The sequence below is a fragment of the Aedes albopictus genome, chromosome 2 (genome assembly GCF_035046485.1).
Source record: "Aedes albopictus strain Foshan chromosome 2, AalbF5, whole genome shotgun sequence".
NCBI classification, from domain to species: Eukaryota; Metazoa; Arthropoda; class Insecta; order Diptera; family Culicidae; genus Aedes; species Aedes albopictus.
The window spans coordinates 515,667,665-515,688,271 of record NC_085137.1 but is presented as its reverse complement, the minus strand read 5'-3'; the positions used below and the strand labels follow the sequence as shown (position 1 = coordinate 515,688,271).

The window sequence follows — 20,607 nt, the reverse complement described above, 5'->3', positions numbered from 1 at the left end:
TCGAATTTTTTACACGTCCAAACTCGCCCGCGGACTGCTACGATCTCCAGAATCTGCTTTTCAGCTTAGGCGCTGTCCATAAACTCGTTTTGTGTATAGTTTTTACTTCTGGGAATTTTCTCAGATGTTTTTCTTAGAAAACCGCCTGGGATAACCTACGAAGCTTCTCTTAAGAAATTCCAGAAGAAATATCGGAAGGAACCTTGGTAGAATCTCATGAGCCGAATACAGGAGCAATCTCGAAAGGAACTTCGAAAGAAATTCTGAGAAAGTTGGGAAGTCAGGGAAAATTTTCACATGTAGAAATATTGAGGATGTCCCGGAAAATTCTATGGAAGCAATCCCTGAGCAACTTCTGCAGAAGTATTGAAAAATTCCTGGGAGAAACTGTGGTAAAGTTATCCCGGAAAACCACTAAGGGACATCGCTGAAGATACTTTAGGATAATTTTGGAAGGGTTTCTACGAGAATCTCTAGGAGCTATACCGGGTGAACCTAAGGAAGAAATTCCGGCAGATACTACTACAGAAAAATTCTCCAGAAGTTTCTTGTTTTAGTTGCAGAATGCATCTCTAGGATGATTTAGAAACAATTGGTAGCTTCTGAGGGAACCTTTGATGTTAATTTTTTTACTATAAAGCCTTCAACTTTAAAACCTGTTGTGATGAACCAGCTCAGAGCTGGAAATCTCATAACCCACGGAGAGCCTGCTTAAACCAAATTACACCTGTCTCTCGGGTGAAAAATGCTGGTCCGGATCACTAAATTGGCCATAACTCCGGAACGCCTTGACCGATCCGAACCATTTTCAATAGCAAACAATGCGGTAAAAATCCGGTTCGATTCGAGCTATAATCCGAAAAATCGGCCAATGGGAAGTGCCTTAAAAGTGAGTGAACTTTTTTTGTACACAGACATACATACACACACACATACATACACACAGACATCATCTCAATTCGTCGAGCTGGGTTGATTGGTATAAGTGACTTGACCCTCCGAGCCTTCTATCGAAAATTCGTTTTTTGAGTGAACATATAGCCTTTCAGTACACTTTGGTGTACGAGAAAGGCAAAAAGGGTCGAAGCTGTAATTTCTTGCAGAAGTTGTAAGCAAGAAACCCGAAAAAATAAGGTTAAAATCATACCTTTCCTTGAAGTGACACATTTAACCCTGATTTCCCTTGCCGACGATTGGCACACCCGAAAAGGACAGACACAACAGTCGTAAATCAGAGCGCAAATGAGCAAACACGTGTAGAAAGATACATACATACATGGAATATGTGGAGGATATTATCCCTGCCGACACGGAGGGCGGGATTTATTCATTTGCATTAATGTTTTATGGCACTAGTTCTCCAAATTAATGATAATTTATTTCCAGAATCTGTTCAACCCGCCCACTTTGGTTGGGCATCGTTGCGAACTTGCGAAGGCAGAGCAGCAATTTTCCACCTTTTGACATCAATTTTACGTTTAATTTTTCCCCAACACCGGTTCCCCAAAAAATTGCGCCAATGAGACAAAGTTTAAACAGGCTCTCACACTCCACGTAAAAAAAATCCCACATTAAAATAAGCCACAACTCACGTACTAGAATATTAAGTGGAACTCTTGTTTTCCTCGCCCGACCCGGGGCCTACTTGGTTATCGGTAGGTACAACACAAACACAACACATGTTCCCAACGCAACCCCACCGCCCGACCCGGCGGCGGAGGGTTGCTTCGATGAGTAAACGAGGAAATCGTGTTTTTGTACGCCCAACCGAACCGGATGTTGCTTTTGTTGCTCCCACCCACCTACCCAACTACCTACCTATACATATTGCCAGTTTCCGAAAGAGTTGGAGTGGGAATTGTACCCGCAATAATTCGATTTTCGCATTTATTTGTGGTTTGCTTGGAGCGAAATTGAATTCCTCCTCCCGTCGCCGAAGGCGTCCTCCGTTCGTCCATCCACCGACCGACATGTGTCAAATTAGTCCGGGCGAAACTGGGCGAAAATTACACGTTCGAAAGTACGCCAAGCCTACTCTGCCATGTTCGACATGTTGAAAAAAAAAATTGTTACTACACTCGTGGACAACAGCAAATTAATAATGTAGATTTGGAAAGCTTGGGTAAGCTGGATGCATTGTTGGAATGCTCCCCATCCCCTTTGCTGCGTGGATCAGGTGTATTAGAAAGCATTTAGAAACGCGGAATAAATTTGTCGGTCGGTGTCGGTGGTGGTGAATTTTATGTCAATACCCGATTTGCGCCGCAGCCCATCAATTTGGATTTCGAGGTGTTAATTAATTTCACGGTTGGTGTAAATTACACGTTTTCGGCGGGTTTGGAGTGCTTTCAATTTGGACGATGGTGAATTTCGCACTGAGTGGACGAGGCCTGTCGTTGAATAATTAGGAAAAGTTTAGATTGTGTTGTCAAATGTATGAGAGGTAAGCTACAGTGTATCAAACAATTGTCCGTACAGCAATTTTTTATTCAAAATAAATTTTCATTCAATTGATCATAACTTTTTTATACATCAATCAAATACGCTGAAATTTTGATCAATCATGCACCATATATCGAAGCTCCATTGGTAAAATTTTGAGCGAGATCGAATAAGTTTTCTGAAAGTAATAGAACTTTTTGAAAAAGTTTTAAAATTTGTGTACACATTTTTAAAGCATTATATCTCAGTATGTACTCGATGAAACTTTTTCAATTTTTAGTGCGTTACAGCTGATACCTAAGGCTTTCATATGCAGCTACTTTTGATGTTTTATATTCACTACAAAAAATATGAAAAAATGTGCTTATGTAGTTGACGATGTTTAAAAATTTACCATATTTTGCACATATAATCTGCCAAACGTTTTCCACCAATAAAAGTGCATTAACTGAACGAAAAATACATAGGACCTACTCTTCATATGTAGTTTAGTAGGTCCTGTATAAAAATATTACATTAAAAGAATTCAAAAACGTTGAAAACACTTGGCACTTTTAGTGATCAAAATATGATAAATTTTCTAATGACACTCAGAACATATACAGATTTTTCATATTTTTTGTAGTGAATATAAAACCTCAAACGAAGCTGCATATGAAAGCCTTAGGTATAAGCTGCATCACAGAAAAAATTGAAAAAGTTTCATCGAGTACATATTGAGATATGATGTTTTAAAAATGTGTACACAAATTTTATAAGTTTTACTAAAAGCTCTATAACTTTCAGAAAACTTATTCGATCTCGCTCAAAATTTTACCAATGGAGCATTGATATATGGTGCATGATTGATCAAAATTTCAGCGTATTTGATTGATGTATAAAAATGTTGTGATCAATTGAATGAAATTTTATATTGACCAAAAAATTTCTGTACGGACAATTGTTTGATACACTGTATCTCATAGGAGGCCAAGATTTCTATCTTTATTGCAATAGCTATTCCACCAAGTTCAATGAATCTTTTCAAAGCTGAAGGAATATCACAAGATCATTTGTGATGTTCTAGGACACCCACATTTTCCTATAGTTTAGAATATGAGATCAAGATCTATAGCTCAACAAATAACAGTTCGAATCTTTTACCACGTACACTACCTCTCTACGGTCTCGATTCGTCCTCTGGTTCAACGATGGCAGGTACTCTCTGATCCATCAGTCACAAATCACGCTAACTAACTGCTTCGCTGCAGCGAACGCTGGAACGCGTCCCGGAGGGACTCTGCTGGTTGGGGAGATACCAGCGTCACACACGGCTGGTTTAGAGATGCACCCCTCAGAAAATGGTTTGGAGTGAGTGCCTCTGCTTCTACGGACTTCTGCGACACGTATGTCAACGGACGGGGTTTTGATGTCCTCCGCTTTAACTGTTGCTGTCTGCAGGTTGTTGTCCGTCAATCGCCGCGTCCTAGGGTTACGTCGAACGGTCCCCGGTTATCCACTCCGACGTAGCTGAACGGCCTTTGATTTGGTGTCAGTCACTGCCAGCCATCCTTGATGTTTCTGAACGACAACGATGCATGCAGCAAGTTGCCACTTTCCGGACTACAGCATCGGTGTGGAGAATGTAGAACAGCTGCCGCAATTCATTCTTCATCGCCGGTATCCGTGGCCACTCCGCTCGTGCTAATGCTGAACGATCAGCTGCGTAACCCGATGAGTATCCTGTAGAATCACCGGAAATCGTAGGTTGAACTGTAGAATTCCAAATCAGGCCGACCTCATCAATCATCGGTGCCAGCTTGTATAGCGGACTGGACCTCTCGGTCTTCGTCCATTGGCCCACCGGTCGGTTTTGTTCTTCAAACGGTACTTCGACTGCGCTACATTAGGTAGACACCGCTCCGCCCTCGCGTACTCCTCTTGTCTCAACGGTATGCGAACTGACGCCCCTTCGGAATCTATCCATAACTTTAGCTGGCCACTCGTTGCTTGAAGAGTTTCAGCCGGCAGCCTTTCCTTTCTTCGCCTGCAGTTCGACACAAAGCGATGCATGCAGGCCATTGTTCGCATCAAAATGGTCCACTTCTAAAATCGACTCGCGTTCACAAGAACCGCTGGAACCTTCACATCATGCAGCAGTAGGTGCATCCGTAACTCCTCCGTCGTATTCGCCGGTGGCATACTCTTCCTTGGCCAAACTTCCTCGCTCTCATATAGGCATTGCTGTCCACTTACCCAAGGGCTGCTTGGGTTTATATTCGGATTCCTACCCCTCTGACAGCTGTTCAGCTTCGTTCAATCCCATAGGGTCGAACTGTACCATCACGATACTGAGCACGATTCGTTTGGTCGGGCGTACTCCTCCTCGAATACTCTGGTTTCGACGCGGTGGCGAAACAGAAGGTGTCTTCAACCGTATCCCATACGATTTCCAGAACTCGTTCGTACTCCGTGCTCCTATCCAGGCTAAAATGAACTGCTGTTTCACTGCTTCGCTCCCCGAGATCCTCCAGGACCGCGTCCGAATTCGAAACCCAGTTCCGGATATGAAAGCCACAGCGGGAGAGAATGTATTTCACATCACTAGGTCACTCGATCGCTTCTTCCACAGTGTCCACGCTATTGTAATAGTCGTCGACGTAGTGACGCTTGACTATCGCTACAGCCGCTTCCGGATACTGCTCCGAGACGGAGTGTAGATTCAGATACATCTGCGTAGTAGGCCTCCATTTCTCGGAGTCGTAAATCGTCTAGCCCATCTTCGAACGAACGGCAATGGGTTCGTTAGGTTTCCCGATACATGACTCCAGCGGCGCGAACAGAAGCAGGTTGTCCAGCCCGATGTGGATCGTGGGCACACCTGACGGAAAATCTTTTGTCGGCACTCCTGTGAGATGCGTATACCGCTTCACTACTTCCGCATATCGATCGTTCTGTTTCGGCAACTGCAGCTCAGATACCATTCGCGTGTTGACCAGCGGAAACTTCTCCTTTGATCCCTTCGCCGACATCAATATCTCCACGCTTCGGGTTTTGTTCTCAAACCGGTCGATGTTTCCTGTCCACGTGACCATCAGCGGCTCGAGAGTCCTTTCTGCATTCAGCAGTTTGACGACCGCATCGTCTACTAGCATCGCCGACAATCCCTCATCTAAGAATGCGACAGTCTCGTACTTGCTCGCTTGTTGACGTAGAGTGTAACTACCATCATTCGGGAGTTCGACTTGCCTTTGCAGCTGCACTAACTCCTCCACCCGGTGCAGCAGCGGATGATGAGCTCCTCGACAATTCCCCATCATACAACGAATCTTTGACGAACACCGACCTCCATTGTGCTTGTTAAGGCAAACTTCTCAGAGTTTCTGCTTTTCAATTTCCCTCAGGCGCGCTTCTATGTTCATCCGCCGGAAATCTCCGCAGTTTCGGATAAGATGATTCGTTCCAGCATGGTCAGATGGCCATCTCGCTACTAGAACCTCCGCTTTGCGTCCGCTCCAGTTTGTGCACATGCACAAACTCCTTTTTCCTGGGGTTCTCTCTCCCTGGTCGCGCTCGCTCGTTCACCTAAAACCTTTAAAGTTTCCGTCACTTCGGAAACATCGGAAACGATCTCGGTTGTGAATCTAGTGAACATCCTCAGCGGCAGTTTGTCGACCAGTTCCTGCACCAGCATCGGGTTGCTAAGGTGGTCGCTGATCGCACACGGTGATGTTGAAATTTATAAAGGCCGATCGGCTCTCGGCGCTAGAACGTTCCTCACCTTCGTCAGCAGCGTTTTCGACAGCTCTCCGGCATTCCGAACATATTCCATAGACCGGTAATCCCTCACCGGAACTGAGTCTGGTAGAACTGGACTACTTCTTACAGCCTCCAGTGCGTCGCCTTGCAAGCAGTCCTGTAACCGCTGCAGATTCTCCTGGTTCGAGAATTCGCACGCCGCCGTCGTGTATTCGAACCTGCTAATGAACAGCGGCCAGACATCCGCTTCTCCGCGAAACTTTGGAAGGTGTTGCGACACCGTTTTTCGATCAGCTAGTTGCTCCCTGGAGATTCGACCAATGCTTGTCTCTGGCCCTTCAGCACCTCTACTTCTCCGCAGACTGTTATGCCGACTGCTTTCTGCTCGATCGTCTAGCTGCTCTCCGAAGATATGGTCAACTCTTGGCCCCGGCCCGTCAACAGCTCCTCTTCACCACAGACTACCGTGCCGGCTGCTCTCCACACGAACGTCTTTCAACGACTCGTCGCTGCTGCTGTCGCCATCACTGTCGCTGTCCTCACTTGTACCCGCTTCGAATTCAGTTATCACCTACACTTTCGACATTAGCTTTGGCTTGCCAACTTGCTTTGAGCATTGCGCTCCAAATGGGTCATCTCCTCTCGTGTACGCTCCCGAAAATCCGCGATTGACGGCTTGTCGACTGCCTCTGACTGATCCTTCAGCCACTCCTTCACTCTCTTCTTCGAATGGTCCACCGGAGCTTCGCCAACAGCGCTATCTTGGCCTTTCAATGCGTTGACTAAGTTGACGCTGCTCGCAAACTGCCTCCGGATCGCTTCCCGCCTCTTCATGAATTTCTGCTCTACTGCCTCTACAGCTCCTCCATTTCGCGCTGAACCTGGAGTTTCTTCTTTCCTCGCCTTTTGTCGAGCAAGTAGTTTCTTTCGCGCCGCCATCTGCTTTGCGAAGGCTTTCTCCTTGGCGAGTTACTCCTCTTCCAACTGCTTCTTAATTGGATCAACGTCGCGTATATTGGGACACCACTGTAATTTTACCGGGCCTTCTTCTTCTTCTTCTTCTTCTTTTTGGCTCTAAGTCCCCACTGGGACTTGGTCTGCCTCGCTTCAACTTAGTGTTCTTTGAGCACTTCCACAGTTATTAATTGAAGGGCTTCCTTTGCCTGCCATTGCATGAATTTGTATATTGTGAGGCAAGTACAATGATACACTATGCCCAGGGAGTCGAGAAAATTTTCCCGACCGGAACGGGAATCGAACCCGCCGTCTCCGGATTGGCGATCCATAGTCTTAACCACTAGGCTAACTGGAGACCCCAATTTTACCGGGCCCTGCACGATGGAATATCACATCGGTCAACAACTGCGTTTACGTCAATACTCATTCTCTTCAGTTATAAGCTTATGCGAATTGTGATCTTCCGACGGAATACTACACTTCTCGCTACCACGGACGGCTATATATGCTCCCACAACATTAAACTTGAACTTAGCATAGCATAGCATAGCATGAATACTTGCACAAATCTTGGATGGAGTTGCAAAGTTGAATATTTCCATTGACATTGCTGATGTCGCTACTATCTACAATGCCATAGATTCACTCAGCTCCACACACCTGGTCAAGTCCTTGCAAGCATTTATAAATCCCTTCATCAACTTAGAGAGAGCCCAGAACTGAAGCATCTTCCAATAGATGAAAGGATGTTGAAAATAGCGAATTTTCAACTTATATGCAGTTATAAAGTAAATATACTGAAGTAGAATTATTTATAAATAAATAATATTGAAAAGATCTCACCAATTGTCCCACAACATTAAACTTGAACTTAATCTACAAATTCACTCCTTTCGACTGCTCCTTACTTTCAACTCAAACCGCTTTTTTATTACTCTTTCTGCTTCTTCTATTTGTTTTTATTTACAGTTTTAGGTTGACGTTGGTAATCCTACATTATAGAGATGTGCGGAGGCGGCCATTGTGAGCCAATCGAGCAGAGAGAACCGTCAAAGTGTGAGCCAAATGAACATGTTTATCGTTTGTAGTATTGCAATCGACAATAAACGTATTACAAATATTGTTTTTTTTTTATTATAGAGAATTTGATGGCATATGTAAATTTAGTAAGAAGATAATATTTAATTATTTCTGCTTTCAAAAGCGTATGCTCATGAAGAAACTTTTGTCGCTGCTCTTCTCGAAAAAACTTTCATTGCTGCTGCTTGATTCACTTCTGCCGATTTGATTCGCGCTATAGAGCACTGCATGAAATTCTCTCCTTCTCTTTCACTCTTACAGAAATTTTGTAAACAATAAGGCCAAGAAACGTCAAAATCCCATATAAAATCAAAACAATGCAGAGCCCTATTCTTTGCAATGCATTTCAGATTAAATCGAAGAAATTTTCTTCGATTGCACTGTTATTTTTTTTAAAATTTGGGAAAAAAGTTCGAATATAGTTAGCAAACGTAAACAAAACAACTTGCATCACAATAAAGTCACGCGAAAAGTTTGAACATCTTGTTTTGTGACAAGTGTTGGAAGCTGATGTAAACAAAACAAACAGCGTTGCCGAATCGACAAATGTAACTTCCGCTCATCTCTATGTAGAAGTCAAGGGCTGAAAGTTTCTTAAAGAAAGACAAATCAATCAATCAATCTCTATGTAGAAGATTTCTAATTGACGTCTTTCCTTCTTATTCACTCCTGACATTTATGCTCCTGTCATTTTGACAACTGTCAACCGACACTTACATCTGCCTCATCGGCAACCGACACATTGCTGCCAGAACAGAACTAGGTATTTGAATGAGCTTGTTTATACTACCTTGGTGTGAATCTGAAAGTCTTAAGTCGGTACTCATTTAAAGATCTTCTCAAAAATGTTGTTTGGGGCTGTTCATAAACCACGTAGACCAAAAATTGACAATCTCAGACCCCCCCCCCTCCCCCCTCGTAGACTTTTGTCCATACAAAAATTTTTAAATTTGTTTGGAGCGTAGACTTTGGTCAGACCCCCCCCCCTCCCCCCAAAAAGTCTACGTGGTTTATGAACGGCCCCTTTCGAATTTCTTGACAATATTATGAATGATATGTTTAATAAATTAAAAATGGAAGCTTTGGTTATTCTCGGCAGTTTTGTTTTCTTCAGAGCTCCCCAAGTAACAATTTGACGTTGATTAAGCGCTTCTCAAGCCTATTGAAATAAGCATTTTTTTGAACAAAAGCTGTGTACAAGAACTACCCAGCCAACACATAGTCGTATATGATGTAGAATAGGATGCGAAAGTGGAGGCCATATGCGTACATGCTTCCATTCATCCGTGTGTAAAGAGTGCGCATATCGCCTCCACTTTAGCATCCTATTCAACATGATATGTTAGCTGGGTATAATCGTTTGTTCAGTTCATCCAATGATGTTGCTTTTTTTTTCAGCCATGAGTTGATTTAAGCTCTCTGGACGGCTGAATTAAGGTTGTAGAAGCGCTTATATCCAAACTGGGAATGATTCATGATTCTACTTATAGAACAGATAAAGATCAGGTGAAGATTTGGAGTCGCTTAATCATCTTTAATTCAGCAATCACTTATGCAGCACAATGAAAAAAATGTCCCACGAGTTCTAGCCAGAATTATCATTAGGCACTTGGCTACATCTACGCCAAGACAGTTCATAGTGGCTGAGAGGGAAATTATAAATCTATATCTAGGGAACGCTAGCAGTTTCTAAACGGTTTAACGTTTAAAATTCTAATCTCTATTGTCACGGTATTTTTGTTTTATAACCCAAAACAGTATAACCCATAATATTATCTTCAATTTCCAATTTTCGTAATGTTTGTAGTCTTTGGGCTGATTATTTCTGACAAACGATCGATTTCTACTTCCGCCGGCTGATTGCGCACCATGAACTCATACCATCACCTTCACTGTCAATTCCGTGAAACTGGAACTAGCCGATTCTCTTTCCCCTGGTAATTGTTTGACACCATTTAGTCAATCGATACTGTGTTATTTGCAAATCCCATCCAAATTACTTCTCGATAATGTAGCTTCTACAGGAGTTTTGAAATCCAGCGTTCAATGATCGGAGAAGACAAAATCCTTTTTCTATGTTTTTAGAAAGTATGGCCTTCAACATTTTTCCTCATCTTCACTTTAAGTGCCATTTCTTTAGTTTTTTTTTAATATTTTTGAACCTTTTTAGGATTTTTCATAATCTGCACAACTTTTTCACTGATGGATTGTTATTGCCATTAGATGCTAAATAAAATAGCCCTAGTGTTAAACATTCAATACTAAAGATAAGCTGTATAAAGAATGTAGAGTAGATGGATAATCTTCTATTGAGTATCATATTCAGCTATGATGATAGACTGTACAAGAGATACGTTATACACAAGCTACTATTCAACTTCTTATTCAGCTTCCATTTTATTCAGCTATTGACATCATTAATCAACAATTGTCCAGCTATGACTCTCACTGTTCGATTATCATTGCTACTTGGATAATATCTAATGCATGTGCATATTATTAAGTAGAATGCAAGATTAAACTGTTACTTGTATATTAACGTTCAACAAAATCTTGAACTTCGTATTATTCGTTATTTATTTTACAAAAGTGTGTTGAAAACTACAGTGGCGCTTACGTCGACTATACGAATATGGGTACAGTGGAAATGACTTGTGTGTGTTTTGATTTTATAGCGGGAATTTAACCTATTGGTCATTCGTCCCTAGTGGATAATGATCATTTAAGAGAAATCAATAGTAAGCAATTTCATGTATTTGTGTAGTGAAAAATTTCACTTTAATTTTACTGGATTTTTCCAGTGAAAATTTTTCTCTAACCAAAATCTAAGTCTCGAATGCAAAGTTAGATGGAAAAAAAATCTACTCCAGATTTCCAGTTGAATTGAAGTGAAATTTTCGCTCAGTGTAGTATTGTACAAGAAACAACTAACTAGACAGGATATGGCTACAAGTACACAGGGTGAAAAAATTGACAGAGGTTGAACTAAAGCGCCAATATCTGATTAGCAATAGTAAAACTCATGCTGATTTCAAACAAATGTTCGCATTTATATTTGCACTTGATCAAATTGAAAGCGCTTGCTAGAGCACCGTTTTTTAGAGCCGTTGAACGGATTTGGATGAAAATGCATCGCGCTAATTGTTCAGTGTTTGTCAATAGCGTGATGCATTTTAATCCAAATCCGTTCAACGGTTCTAAAAAACGGTGCTCTTGAAATTTTGAGCAATGTACTCCAAATACCTTGTCCTTAACATGTCAAATTAATAGATTTTTTAAGGAAGTCATGACCTACTAAGATCTTCAGTAGACGCTAATCTTCTGTATATCATCTTTGCGATGATAAAAAACAAAGAGTTTTTATTTTTGCTCTGCGTCGCAAAATCTGCCTACAATCTCAGCAAACGTAAGCCAGCTGACAAAAGCCGGTAAAATCCCATATTTTATTTTATGCAAGCGGCAAATTAATTCAATTGCCTCGGACATTCCGTGTATAGGCTCCCCCAACCTACGTCACGTCACGATCCTTGTAATACCGTTGGTGAACCAGCTGGAACAGGTGTTAAAAGTCTTACAACCACTCACACACAAAGCCAAGTCGCTGCTGCCTGGTATCTGGGATCCGGAGATTCCACCCGTCGGATCCATCCGGGGTACCTAATCGCCCAGGGGGATTATTCACTCATCTTTAATTAATTTCTTCTTCCCGAACTTCCCGGTGTGGCTGACTCGTTCGTGGCACGCCATGGCTTGCTTGGTGAAGAAGCTGTGCGATTTTCTCCTGCACCCCCAGCACAGAAATCACATGCGCGGCAAGGGACCACCGCAACGAACGAGGGGAAGGAGCTCCGCATCCGAGAGATTTTCACATGTTTTATGATGTAATATAATTTTATCCCTCTTTCGTTGCTCTTTTTTTTTCTTCTTGGGGAGGATTCGTCCTCCAGGAACGACTTTGGGATTAAGTTGATTGAGAGTATGGCTTGGTCTGTCTGTACCATCGTATCCGTAGTGCGTCACTTTTGGGGCCGAAATTGAGGAAATCGAATTCAGCACTCGCACGCACATTTCTGAGTGAACTGGTGACGATCTGGAGGAGGTATGTGTGATTCGGAAACGAGATAACAGAAATGAACCGGAAACCATTAGGCGGAAGATGTGGTCGGCATGATAAACTGGATTGGTGATGGTGCAATGGAATCAAACGTTCAGACTTTCGTCTTCTCCAGGAAAATTTACGTCCAATTTTCACGATTTTACAGACCGACCGGGTACTGCTCGACTACAACGGCTTTGAAACAAGTGTTTTCAGGTTTTACTTCGATTTCCTCTTTCGGCATGTTGGATGGAAGACTTTTCAGTTGGACGAGCATCCTAGGATAAAGTGAAAATTCCCTTGAAGGTAGAAAAGGGTTCCGGCAATCAAGAACTGTAGCTCTGTAATTGCAGATTATCCCCCGATGACCTTGTTAGCCATTTTTAGGCCAAACGAGCTTGTATTGAAGGGCAGCGAAGCATCAAAGTAGGCAGAATATTTCAAATAATGATAGGAAAGTGCCAAGTTGGGATGAAAATAGAGCTGTGCGATATTCCAGCAATGCTTGAACACACATTTCTACAGATGTAAAGATTTTTCATGTTCTTTTCATTTTGGAAACTATTTAATCTGTTTTCATTAGCTTACTCTTAACCTATCAAAGTATGTGTTTTAAATGTTGTAGGTAGTTTAAGTACTCTATTTGCGTTATCCCGAGTTTAACCCGCAAAAAATGTCACAATTCGATACGTACCGGAAGTGAAAATCGCGGAAAACATCCGAACCGAAAAAAAACTCCGTGATAAATTACTCTCACCGTGATAAATCGTTCGTCATAATTTGCAATGGATGATAAATTCGTTTTCCCGGCGCAAAGTGGCGGTCCTCCCATCGAAACAGACGCATTTTTTTTTCTCTCCGCACAGGAACAAAGTAGGCCGGGCGACGACACACAGTAAAATGAAAATTTTCGAACGTCATCCTCCCGTTATCGCTGGGCTGGGCTGCTGGCGGCGTGGACAATCTCGCCGGGGTGTGACGAACGGCTGTCGAATAATGGGTCGCCGACGGGAGTGAGTCAGCCGAAAATAAAAGTCAAACTCCGATGATTTGCATGTTTTTTCCAGGACTCCCCATACTGCAGTTTGCTCTATATGCATTGAAAAGCGCTTTGCGCTAGAATGGGGCGGAAGAACCGCAGCATGCTGGAAATTGGAACGAGTGGGAGATAAAAGTGTCATTCAACTGCGCTAAATTTGCGGGACTTTTTATCATTTAAATTTTTATTAGTTTCTAGTGAAACGACCCATTTTTGCGCTGATTTTTAATTTGTGTCATTTTTCTCTTTCTCTTTCCAGAAATCAGCAAAGCGATCAGGGCAAGCGTTGGTAAGTAGGTACCTCTTGATTTGATAAATTAGCAAGTAGGCATTGAAGATGGCAATCCATTAAATGGAGGCCTGCTTCGATTGGCATCCCCTTTAAGTGAACCATTACAAATGAGTTAATTTGGTCCTACACGACCGCCGCGCCGGACAATAATAATGGCCGTATCGTCCGTGTCGGTGTCGTTTTGCCTAATTGCCCGGAAGCTGTATGTAGTACTACTATGTTCAACCAAATTCGCATTGCAAAAGCGATCTCACAAATTGGCTTGGCGTCGTCCAGCGACGCTGGCGCTGGTGTGTTGGGTGCAATTATAATCTGATCTTCCGCACATCAGTAGGGGAACAAAGCCCAAAATGCCAAAATGGGGTAAAATGGCCCAACTCATAAAATCATTCCTGAATGGGACTTGATCATTACTATTGGTGAATGGTGTCAAGATATGTTTACATCGAACATTCTTCTAGAAGCTAGGCCACGAAGCCCACGAAAAATCTTTTGATTTCCCAATAAAAATCGGCAACTTCCGGTTTTTCGTGCTTGCAATTAAGCTTTTCTGGAGATTTTATTACCGGCCAAGTGTTTCCAACGAGATTTAGGCACGCATGGAGACGCATGGTTGTTGATGTCTCCGCTTTCCATGTTTGGGGTCATTTAAATATTACGAACATCGTTTTGTGGAGAAGGGGGTAACACTCCATTTATTGAGTATACGAATAAAGCGGGACAGAGGGGGGAAAAGGAGTCGGAAATGCCCGAAAACTGATGGACGTAATTTTTGAATGTTTTCATGAAGTGGCATCTTACCCCATGGCAGATGGCCTTTTTGCACCACTTCCGTTTTACGAATCAGTTTTTAAAATCGCTAAAACTCGATTAAAATGCAATTTTTTAGTAAATATTTTTGCTGAAGTATCGTGCAAATATTGTCTAGTTGCTGTTACCACTTTGAAAGCCTAACAAATGAGGCTAATTATCATTGAAAACGATGAAAGTTTGGAAAATGGCATTTTACCCCACTTGACCCTACAACAAAGCTAGTAGGTGGCCGCATAACAAATCTAATTACGACTCGAGTCAAAGACCGATTATCGTCTACCGTTGTTGTTGTTGTTGTTGTGTCTTCGTTGTTTGAGGTTATGTGTACCGGGAAACGAACATTGAGCTGATAATAATCGCATGCAGATTGCTTCTTCGTCGTATATTTAAGCCGTTCAGGGAATCGTAATTAGTCCTATTATTCGATTCAAATATGCTTGGCTTATGAATTGCTGTTAATTTTGACACGGAATTGTTCCGTTTCGAAGAAATTCTGAATTGATTCACCACCCGTAGTTTTCACTCCAGTATTGCCAGATCAGCTAAACACACACAAGGAAGCAATGAGATAGCTGCTTGGTACTTTTCAATATTGAGCCAAAATTGGTGCCTGTTACGTCAGATTACAGGTAAATATGCGAAAGGAGAAGTAATGACCAAACTAACAATCGCCAGCCGCAAACAAGCATGTATGCAGAATTGTTGCTTTATAATACTAATTATAGCTGAACTAAAATTATGCTGTGCACATTACTGTACAAATGCTATTTCAATTGAAAGGGTAGCCAATGTTCAACTTTTCGTATTGGTATCAACAATGATAATTTGAAAAACTTTTCAAGTGTTTAATAGGATTTTTATTCGACTCGCAGTAATTCCTTTACAGCTTAGTTTAACAAGACTTTTTTATGCTTCTTGTTAAGTTCTTGTAAAAATTTGCACATGTATCTGAATAATGTGTTTTTCACAAGTCAAATAAGCGTTTTCGTTTCATCATGCTTCGACTCAGAGCACATGATGAAAAACACGTGTTTTTTACTGAACAACAGCTGAATTAATCTGTTGTTCAATCGTTAACCATAATAGCTGTTCTAATTCACCACTGCTGAATAGGAGTCAAAGTCTGATCATTATTAAACCACGGGAAGTTTGTGTTTTGATTTGAGCGCTGCAATTCATGATCTCTAGGATGGCGCAGATAGAACGGCATGCGGCTGGCACTCGACGGGTCGCAAGTTCGAATCTGGATTTTAGGTAAATTTATGTGTAGTTAATTATTTCACAATATTTGTGAATAGCATTACGTTCCAATCATAAACTCTCGTGGAAATTGAAAAATTTTGCATTTTAGTTAATTTCAGTCATTTTTGCTAAAGCTGAATAACAGCTTTATTATATAGCTGTAAAACAATTTAACAACAAACGGTTCAGTTGGTAAACAACACTATGCTTTATAGTTTCTCCAAACTTGTGTGAACAAAACCCGAACAAAGGTTGTGCCTGAAAATTATCCAAATGTTATTCAGCATCATGCTGAATCAATTCGTCGTAAAGGTGCTTGTAAAATGAGTGATTGTTAGTTGGGGATGCAATTCGCTTGCCTGCGCAGACTGTATATTAGGCCGTGTCTTATTATCAAACTTTATAATAAGTCCCTTTATAACCACTTAATTTTTCTAATTATCTTGGAAGGGGTATTCTTACAGGAATTGCTTTTATGACTTTAGCATTTATTCCTCTAGAGATTACCCTGAGAATTATTTTAAAAAGTATTCGGGGATGAACCAGCCTCGGGCTGAATTTCCCCATAATAAAAAAAAATCAATAATAATATAATAATAGAATGTATTCCTTCTCATGTACTTCTTCATAATTCTCGCTTCGATGATAACCAGAGACACCGCTAGGGATTCCTTTGGGAATTCTTCCAGGGTTTATCAAAAATTTTACAGAATTCATATAGAGAGAAGATCATTGGAAGATTCCTAAGAATAATTTCAGCGAGAATCAATTCAGAAATTCCTCCAGGTATCCCTTCACCCATGTTTTTCTTTGAAAATTTCTCCAGAAATGCCTCAAGAAATATTCCTTGGATATTGTTCAGAAGCTTCTACAGATTTTTTTTCTCAAAATATTCATTTTGAAACGAATCTAAGGGTTTCTCAAAAAGGAATGCTCCTGGGGTTGGAAAGAATTCCTCAAGAATTGCTACATGCATGCTTTCTTCAAACATTTCTGAGGGCATTCCGACCGAAATATCATAAGAATTCCATACAAGAGTTTTTTTTTTTTGGGAATTCTCTCGGAGTTCTTCTGGAAATTTGCAAAGCACTTTTTCAAGAAACTTCTCCAAAGATTTGAAACGATGTAATTTTGAGAGAAATTTTTTATAGAGATTATGATTTTTTTTAGAAATTCCTATAAGGTTTTTCACTAGAAATTCAGATTTTTTTTCGGAGAACTCTTTCAGAAATAACTGCTGGAATTTCTTCAGAGATTCGTTCGAGTGTAACTACATACGCTCAGAGATTTTCTCAGGCATTTATTTAGCAATTCTTAAAGAAAATTCTCAATAGATTCTTCTGGAAGTCGTTCAAGAGTTTCTCCAGAAGTTCCTCCAGGTATTCCTCCAGCGAGGATTGCTTAGATTTTATTCAGACCCTTCTTCAGGGATTCTTTCAAAGTTTTTCAGCTCATCAGTTAATCAGTTAATCATCAGGAACTTCTTTAGTGATTTTCTGAAGAATTCCTCCAGGATTTTGTTTTTGTTTCTGCTGGATCTCCTACAGATGGTTTTCCAGGTGGTACTTTGAAGATTTTTATGTACTTAATATCTTTAGAAATTTTATTGAAAATTCTTGTAAAAATTCCTCTAGCAATTTCACAAGTATTTTTAACTCTCATTTCTGAAATGAAATCCACAGGAATTCATTTACAGATATCTTCAGACATCACTTAGGGATCTTTTCAGAAAATTTACATCCATTTTTTTATTGGAACTAAGAAGGTATCTTAAGAAGTTTCTACAAGTATTCTTTCAGGCATTCGTCTCAAAATTGATCCAGAGCTAACCTAATTTTTTAAGATTTTTTGTTCACGAATCTCTTTAGAAAATTTTCAAGAACTGTTTCTGAGAATCTCCAAAGGCATAGCTTTTAATGGGTACCGTCAGGAATTCTTTCAGTTTCGGTATTTTTTGTGCATTTTTTGGTAAATTTCTGAAACAATTTTAGCAGCAACCCCAGATGGACTCCCAGAAGATATTTCTTAAGGAACCGCAGAAGCAATTTCTAATAAAAATCCCATTGAACTCTTGGAAGAATTTGAGAATGAACCTCTACAGGTTGATTTAAAGTTTAGAGATATTTAAAAAAAAACTCAATGGAAAAACAATCTGAAGAAATTTCTAAAGTTCTAAAAATGTCTCAGGAAATATTGTTCTGAAAGATCTCCAGTAGATATCCCTGGAAATTGTTTCGAATCTCTGGAGAATAACTTGAAGAAATCCAGGAAAATTCCCGAAGGAATGTCTGTAGAACTTTATGGTGAAACTTCACGAAAAACCGTTGGTGGAATTCCTAGAAAAGTTTTTGATGAATATTTAGGAAAATTCCTGCAGAAACCCTTTGATTCAATGTTAGGAGGATTTCCTAAAAATATTCCTGGAGCACGCAGATTGCTCCAAAAGTTCTTGCAAAAATTCTTGGAGATTCGCTTAGATTAGTTTCTGTAATGATCCCTCAAAAACACTCCTGGGATGTTCCTAAAAAAATCCTGGCGAAATTCGATGGAAACGTTTCTGAATTAAATCCTTGAAGAATACCTGTAAGAGTTTATGAAGAAGCGTGTAGAAGATTTTCTTTGAAAGAACTAATAAAGGAATCCTGGAGAAATTTTGGAAGACTTTTTTTTAATGACTTCCATGCGGAATTTTCAAACGTAATCCCTGGTGGAATTTTAAAAGCAACTCATGAAAATCTTTCCAAAAGAGTTCTTATAGGAAATTTCTTGACAATTATTTTAGGAAGATTGAAAGAAAACGCTGAAGAAGCTTCTTCGAAAGTTCCTGGAAGGATTTCTAATGAAACCGCTGAAAGAAACCTTGGTGGATTTTCCAAAGAAATTTTAGGAGGCACTTCAAGGCATTACAGGGTGCTAAAATATTTCAAGGCGTTTCGATTACTTTCTGGGGGGTTTCAAGAGACTTCAGGTGGGTTTTAGGGACATTTCAGGACGTTTCAGGACGTTTCATGTTTGAGGCCTTCCAGTAGTTAGATTTTGCTGAAGCTTAATCCACTTCAAAGATCTTGAAAATCTGTTTGCAGCAACTTCAAGGCGTTCTAGTCTGTAGCCTTTCTAGCCTATCCCAAGTTACATTTTTTTAGTCGAATAAGCTAGAAGAGGTTCTTAGAACCATCATGAAACCAAAATAAAAGGTATTAGGTTTTACGACGGTTTTCAAAATCTCTATGAGACTAATTGGCTATCAAAATGTTATGTCAAAACGAGGCACCCAAGTGTTTCAAGAGAAATAGCCAGGCGATTTCAGAGGGGTTCCAGGGGTGTTTCATGGGGTTTCAGAGAGATTTAGGGGGTTTCAAGTGCATTGCAAGAGACTTCTGGGACTACAAGAGGCTTCAAAGGCTTTTAGGGGGTTTCAGAGGCATTTCACGGGCGTTTCAGGAACGTTAGAAGAGGTTCCAGGGGTTAACGAGGCTGAAACAGAGAATTTCAAAGGGGTTGCAAAAGATTTTAAGTTTGAAGAAGTCGTTATTGATCGCAACTCATTGAAACTTCTGAAGCAGTTTTCTCGCTTAAAACCTACATTAGGAAGAACTTACACTATTTTAACCCTTTGGAGCCGGAGGGGTCATATATGACCCCGGCGATGAAACCGAGCATAACAAACGTGTTCGACACCAGCGAGGTTGCGTCGACAGCGGCGAAAAAAATCGGCTCCAAAAGGTTCAATTAGTTGGCAATGCACAATTTGTTACGGGGTTTCAGAAGAACATCTGGAGGTTTCAGGAACGATTCAGGGATTTTCAAGGGGTACTAGTAGGTCCCACGAGCTTATCAGGGAGTCCCACGTGAGTTCCAGGAGGCCTCCGGAGCGCTTCAATGGGGTCTCATGGGCGTTTAAGGGGGTTCTAGTAGGTTTAGAGGGTCCTTGGGATGTTTTACAGAAACTTCCGGAATACCAGAGCGCTTCAGGAGGTTTCAGGGGCATTACAAAAAGTCTCAAGAGTGTTTTAGGGATTCCAGGGTGTTTCAGGACGTTCCGAATAAAAAAAACTGATGAAGCACTCACTATACACCTGCAGAGAGAATGCGGGAACTTCAACTCAGCGTACAACGGTCATCTGGCTCAGTTGAGAAGACAACCATAAGAAATGACTGCGAGAATAAGAGAATGAGTGGAACAGCATAATGGGTGAAAGTTGGGTAAAAGTAGGCATGAATTGGGTTAATGTTTCAGGGTGGACCTGGAGATTTTAGGAGATTTCAGGGGTGTCTCAGGGACGTATCAGGCGGTCTCAGGAGCAATCAAAAGTTCGCTGGTGACTTAGGAACATTCCATGGGGTTTTAGGGGTGGTTTAGGGGGTCCCAGTGAGTTTCGCGGTAGTACCCGGAGGTGTCATGGGCTTTCCAGGGGTTTCAGGGGCGTTCCAGGGGATCTCAGGGGCGTTCTAGGAGGTAAAGGAATTTCAGGAGATACCTGAAAGTCTGAGGCGCGTTTCAGGAGCTCTTAGAAGCGTTTTAGGAGATCTCAGGGGGTTTCAGGGGGTATCAAGGGATCTCCAGAGCGCTTCAGAAGGTCTCAGGGGCATCCCAACCAGCACACAAGTCACAAAGGAGTGTGGGCAGCGCAGGTTTTTAGTTGGACACGAGCCATTTTCAAGTTATTCTGCCTTTAAGTTAGAATTACATGAATGTAACTCCTGTACAACCAAAAACCTGCGCTGTCGACACTCCTTGGTGACTTGTGTGCTGTTTGGGATTCCAGGGTCCCTTAGAGGCTGTTTAAGGAGTCCCAGAGGGTTTCTTGGAAGTACCAGGTGTGTTTCAGGGACTCCCAGGGGATTTCAGGCGGTTCCACGGGGTCTCAGTATCATTCCAGGGAGTCCTGGCCATTTTAGAGGGAGGGG

General features: G+C 41.3%; 1 long non-coding RNA gene across 2 annotated transcripts in view; it reads left to right on the top strand.

Annotated features, from left to right (window-relative positions):
• The window catches only part of LOC115265377 (uncharacterized), a 324,698-nt gene that overhangs the window by 154,911 nt on the left and 149,180 nt on the right, over nucleotides 1-20,607 (top strand). For both annotated transcript variants that reach the window (XR_009998125.1, XR_009998124.1), the window contains exon 3: nucleotides 13,612-13,641. This is a non-coding gene — a long non-coding RNA (uncharacterized LOC115265377). The remainder of the gene's footprint in view (nucleotides 1-13,611; nucleotides 13,642-20,607) is intronic.